The sequence below is a fragment of the Vitis riparia genome, chromosome 17, assembly GCF_004353265.1.
Source record: "Vitis riparia cultivar Riparia Gloire de Montpellier isolate 1030 chromosome 17, EGFV_Vit.rip_1.0, whole genome shotgun sequence".
NCBI classification, from domain to species: Eukaryota; Viridiplantae; Streptophyta; class Magnoliopsida; order Vitales; family Vitaceae; genus Vitis; species Vitis riparia.
In genome coordinates, this window is record NC_048447.1 from 4,845,896 (window position 1) to 4,852,480 (window position 6,585).

Sequence of the window (6,585 nt, forward strand, 5' to 3'; positions counted from 1 at the left end):
TTTGTTATATCTCTTGTTTGTATTAGTGTTGACTCTCTTGCTTGTATATTATCATGATTATCATGGAGCATGCTATCCTTGATATACATCCATCTCGATTATCATACTTCTTGTTTGGCTTGTGTGTAGATTTAGATGATATATACCTGTTTTTTATGACTGCTTGGTGCCTAATTACTCTTCTCCTATGTGATTGCAAGTGTTTCTTGCCTATGTGGATCACATATCTATCCCTTTACCTCCAACCCTCTAGTTTCGGTCATCCTTTTTTTTTTTTTTTTTTTTTTATTCTTACATTTTCAAGTGTGAGGCCTTGTGTGTATTTATTTCTCTGACCGAGTTAGTGGTTAGGATTAGGGTCTAGTGCTGAGCTATATCGATGTTTGGGAGTATTCTGGAGGAGGCCGACACACTGATGCTGATAGGAGTCCGATCTTTGAAGACCTGTAGAGCCCAAAGCTAAGTTTCATGGATATTTGTGTGACCGGTGTGTTTCTTTTTCTATTTTAGCTTCATAGGATTTTCGAATGCACCCACACCAACCACTGTGCACTTTAGTTGACTATTGAATGCTGAGAGTTACGAGAGCTTTCACCATAGGAAACCCCCTTGGATGTCGAGGTAGTGCATGTGTGGAGGTGATGACCACTTTGCATGGAAGCACCCCATCTCTTCGAAGGCATGTAGAGGGTTGCGTACCGTTGGAAGGTACGATTGCTTCTACTAGGGATTTATTTAACCCACCTTGTTATTTTTTTTAGAGCCACCTTATCCTTATAGGTTAAGCTTAGGCCCCATTAGGATTCCCTTCCTACACGTGGGTGCATCTATAGGCCTTCAGAGTCAAGTTAGTAGCGATAGGTTTAGTTACCTTCGTAGTAGTCTCTTCTATATTTGCTTAGAATTGGATATCAGTTTGAGTACTTCCAGGTTACCTTCTTGCATAATTGATAGACATTCCTTGTAGAGTTTCCATTACATTGTATCTTATCTAGTATTTCCACGATTGTAGGAGTATTGATACGTTTGATCTGGGTTCAACTTCTTGGATTAGAGTTAGATGTAGATTGATTAGAGTGTCAAACTAGTCAAATCAGACAAATATGGATTCATAGGTGGTTACAGTTGATCAGTTCACTGCTACTATGGCTTCGATCCAGGAGGTCATAACTAGTCTTGGTCAGAGGATGGATGGGCAACAAGCCCAATAGGTTCCTATTTAGGAGAGTGTGCAGTATGATCCCACTATTCCGCCACCTCTCCCGCCTAGTCAGATAGCCTCACAAGACACTCAGATACCACCACCTCTCCCTCTCGATCAGACAGTTCCTCAACCTACACCATTTACTTTACAGAGTCAAACTGAGGTTGCCCCACCGCCTGCCATGGTGGTTATTCCGACCTCGAAGGATGCCCATGCACACATGGATAAGCTTGAGTAGAGGATGAGATAATTGAGAGTATTATATGGAGGGATGGTATGGAGTGATTTTGATGGACTACCAGTGGCCAGTCTGTTGGCCAAGTTTAGGATGCCAGAGATCGAGTGATACACGGGAATTGGATGCCCCCGCATTCATTTGAGACTATATAGTACTATGATGAGGACCCACGGTTTGGATGATGCTCAGATGATTATGTTATTCCCTATGTCCTTTAGTAGGGGGGAGGGGGGGGGGGGGAGGGGCAGGGTTGGTTTGCTTCTTTGGATGTGTCACATCGTCGTACATGAGATGATTTAGCCCAGGAGTTTCTACGACAGTTTGCATTTAACATTGTCATATATGTCTCACGAAAGGAGTTAAAGGCCTTGAGGCAAAGACCCAATGAGACAGTCACATCGTTCATTTCCCGTTGGAGGGAGAAGATTGCCCAGATCATTGATAGGCCATCTGAGAGGGATCAGATCAACATCATTATGAGAAGATTGCAGCCTCGATTTGCTAGGCATTTGATGGGATTCCCACACGTGGACTTTGGATCTTTGGCGTAGGCATTATATGGTATTAAGGAGGTTATTACTAGAGGTTTGTGGCCTGAGCCTTCCCCTTCAGACTCGAAGGGGAAGAAATTATCTATTAGACAGAGATCAAGAGACGTCAATGCCATCAATACCACCAGACCGAAGCCCCCTAGATATTATCATACAGTTGGGTAGACTTTCGAAGTTTATTACCCACCATCACCTCATGTGCAATATAGGCCACTTTTTCCTTCTAGACCTATGTCTCCCACATATCTACACCCAGCTCCGCAACCAATTTATGCTACTCAGGTCACACAGAGGCCACCCACTCATTATCCCCAACATAAGGCTCCACATGCACAAAGACAGGTACGACAGTTTTCCCAGTTGGGAATGACATTGAGTCGAGCTTTCCAAAAGCTCGTAAAGGGAGGATTGTTAACTGCATTGGCATTGAGACCACCACCTCGGCCTATGCCACCTTTGTTCAAGATGGACCTTCATTATGCTTTCCATCAGGGTCCAAGACATGACACTGATCGTTGCTCTACTCTGAGACCACAAACCCTTTACTTGCTCACACCACACATTCAGTTCCTCCACTTATTGGTGGTATTCATCACATGGATTTTGTTTAGGATGATGTCATACACATGCTGAGTTGGGATAATGGATTGCCTGAGATGATTATTCTAGACAATGGCTATGAGATTGTAGGAGTTACTGATTACTACCCAAAAGTGCCATTTTACACCTTTAAGTCATTATGTTTTAAGCACTTTTGTGTAGTAATTCTTCACCTTTATTCCAATTGGCATGTTAAGGACCTAGCAATGACTTCTAATCATATTTGTGGCTAGTTTTAGTGTTTTGACATCTTTTTGGATCATTAAGACAAGCCAACCAAAGAAGAAAAGCAAAGAGAAGCAAAGAAAATCAAAAGAGAAGCAAGGAGGAAATCTGAAGTGAGCATCTGCAGTGTTCTTTGGCACTTTTGGAGCACTTCCCGAAGTCCATTTTTTACATGCTATATTACCGTTTCGAAGCTCAAGAAGTCAAGAATCCAACGCTTCAAACCGTTCATGATTTGGAGCTGAAACGAGGAAGTTATGACTTTCGGAAGAGAACTGCTCCAGGTATGCGAAAATTTCGCATACCTTCTGAAAGGTATGCGAAATTCGCATACCTGTGCGAAATTCCTTCTGAGGTGTGCGAAATTCGCACACCCCCTCCCCTGTTTTGCCGACTTCACTTTAGATATTTTCTTAAGTTCTTTTGATGTAAATTTCCTTTCTTCTCCTTGTAGCAAGCCAATGAAAAGCTTTGCTTTTGTAAAAACTATATAAGGGGTGGAAATCACCTCTTGAAACAGGGAACACGAGTGTTGAGCTGAACACTTAGCAATATACAGAGCACTCTTATTTTCTATTTTCTCGTTACTATTTTCTCTTTCTTGGAAGCCAAACAACCTCTGAGGATGTTTTCTCAGAGGATGAGAGGCTAAACTCTCGGTTTCTTGGAGTGAAGGAAGCTAGGTGAAAAGTCCAGATGAAAAGTTGGAAAACGCTCGTGCATTAAATTCAGGTAGTTGAAGTTCATAAATGGCTTTTTAATCTAAAGTTTTGCTTTAAATCCCTTAGAATCACTTTGAATGGCCAATACATGGTAAGCTTCAGGTCTTTATGGATGCTTATTGCTAGATCCATATTAGTCCATTAGTTATCATGTACGAGCCATTGGAAAGTGGTTCAAGGTGAAGACCTATATAGTATCTAAAGCCATTAATGGACCTTGACTACCATTTCTATTGATTTTTATGGATTAAATCTTCATTGTCAAACCTACACGGTTCGGGAAATAACTATAGGTTAAATCCCCAATGCGAGGAGAAAAATCCGGAATTTTCCACTTTGCATTTTAAACTTGATCCTAGCAATCCTTAGCTCCGAGAAACTTTCTTTCTTCCATTTTTAATTAGTTTATGTTAATTTAGTTTCAAATACTTTCAAAACAAATTTTATTTTCTTTTTAAGCTTTAAGTTTTTGATAAAGGAAATCATTAAATTTAATTTCTAATCATGAGTATATCACTGGTAGAATGAAAACCCATCCCAGAGTTCGACCCTAGAGCCACTATACTATAGTAGCTTTGCTACACTAGTATGAGGTCATAGGTTTTATAAATGTTTTTGATTAAATGACCCGACTGGGAATCCATGCGAATCAAAATGGCGCCGTTGCCGGGGATGGTGCCACAATACAGTGATACAACCTTTTAGAGGCTACTTGTGATTTTCATCACAAGTTTGGTGAATTCCTTTTTCACTAATTTTATTTCCTTTCTTTTAGAATTTCTTTTGTTTTCTTTCTAACCTTAACTTTCTTCTAGTTTTCTTTTGTTTTAGTTGTTTTTGTTTTGTTTTCAGATAAGTAGAGATTTGTGCATGCCCTATTGGATTCGGGACCAAGAGGGAAGATTAGTAAGAATTGAGAATCCTCAAGACACAGAGTTGAATATCTGTGTAAACATCATGGACCCTCCACAAGAGGATCAGAATTCTCAACAAGGTCAAGGGGGGGGTAATCCAAATGCATATCTATCCATGAGGGATAGGATGCACCCACCAAGGATGAGTGCACCCTCATGCATAATACCTCCTCTTGAGCAGCTGATTATAAGGCCCATATTGTGCCCCTTCTACCAAATTTCCATGGAATGGAGAGTGAGAATCCATATGCCCACATCAAGGAGTTTGAGGAGGTGTGCAATACCTTTAGAGAGGGAGGAGCCTCAATAGACTTGATGAGACTCAAGCTATTCCCTTTCACTTTGAAGGACAAAGCAAAAATATGGCTTAACTCTTTAAGGCCAAGGAGCATAAGGAATTGGGTTGATCTTCAGGCCGAGTTTTTGAAGAAATTTTTCCCCACCCATAGAACCAATGGGTTGAAGAGGCAAATCTCAAACTTTTCTGCTAAAGAAAATGAGAAATTCCATGAATGTTGGGAAGGTATATGGAGGCTATCAATGCTTGTCCTCATCATGGCTTTGATACATGGCTCTTGGTGAGCTATTTCTATGATGGAATGTCTTCCTCCATGAAGCAAATTCTTGAAACCATGTGTGGGGGAGATTTTATGAGTAAGAATCCGGAAGAAGCCATGGATTTTTTAAGTTATGTATCTGAGGTAACAAGAGGATGGGATGAGCCCAACTCAAAGGAATTGGGAAGGATGAAAGCTCCTATGAATCCAAAGGGTGGATTGTACATGTTAAGTGAAGACATGGACATGAAAGCTAAAGTGGCAACAATAGCAAGGAGGTTGGAAGAACTTGAGTTGAAAAAGATGCATGAAGTTCAAGCCATTTCCGAGACTCAAGCCCATGCCATGCCATGCACCATTTGCCAATCATGTGATCATGTGGTAGATGAGTGTCCAACTATGCCAGCTGTGAGGGAGATGTTAGGTGATCAAGCCAATGTTGTGGGGCAATTTAGGCCTAACAACAATGCACCTTATGGAAACACCTATAATTCAAGCTGGAGAAACCATCCAAATTTTTCTTGGAGACCAAGACCACCTCCATACCAACCACAAGCCCAAATTCAAGCACCTCAACAAACCTCTTCAGTGGAGCAAGCCATGGCAAACCTAAGCAAAGTCATGAGTGACTTTGTGGCTGAACAAAGGACAATCAACTCCCAATTACACCAAAAGATTGAGAATGTTGAGAGTTCTCTAAATAAGAGAATGGATGGGATGCAAAATGATCTATATCAGAAGATAGATAACATTCAATACTCCATCTCTAGGCTTACCAACCTCAACACAGTGAATGAGAAAGGAAAGTTCCCCTCTCAACCAAGCCAAAATCCAAAGGGTGTTCATGAAGTTGAAACCCAAGAGGGGGATTCTTCAAAGTTGAGGGAGGTCAAAGCCGTGATCACATTGAGGAGTGGAAAGGAGGTTGATCAACCTTTGCCTAAGGTGAGGCAAGATGAAGAACCTTTGTCAAAGAAAACCTTGGTTAAAGAGAGCAATAACCAAGAAGAGAAGAGTGGGGAGAAAAGTGCATCCAAATCAAGCATTGAAGAGAGCCGAGGATAGTGATTAAAGAAGATATGATGAAGAAACATATGCCTCCCCCTTTTCCTCAAGCTTTACATGGAAAGAAGGAAATCAAGAATTCACCAGAAATTCTTGAAGTCTTGAGACAAGTGAAGGTGAATATACCCTTACTTGATATGATCAAGCAAGTCTCCACATATGCAAAGTTTTTGAAGGATTTGTGCACGGTCAAGAGAGGGCTACATGTGACAAAGAATGCATTTCTCACTGAGCAAGTAAGTGCTATCATTCAGAGTAAATCTCCAGTCAAGTATAAAGATCCGGGTTGCCCCACCATTGCAGTCAACATTGGAGGAACACTGGTAGAGAAAGCTTTACTAGACTTGGGGGCGAGTGTGAATTTGCTCCCATACTTTGTGTACAAGCAACTGGACTTGGAGGATTGAAGCCCACAGCCATACTCTCTCCTTAGCTGATAGATCTGTCAAAATCCCAAGGGGAGTGATAGAGGATGTTCTAGTGCAAGTGGACAAATTCTACTATCCCGT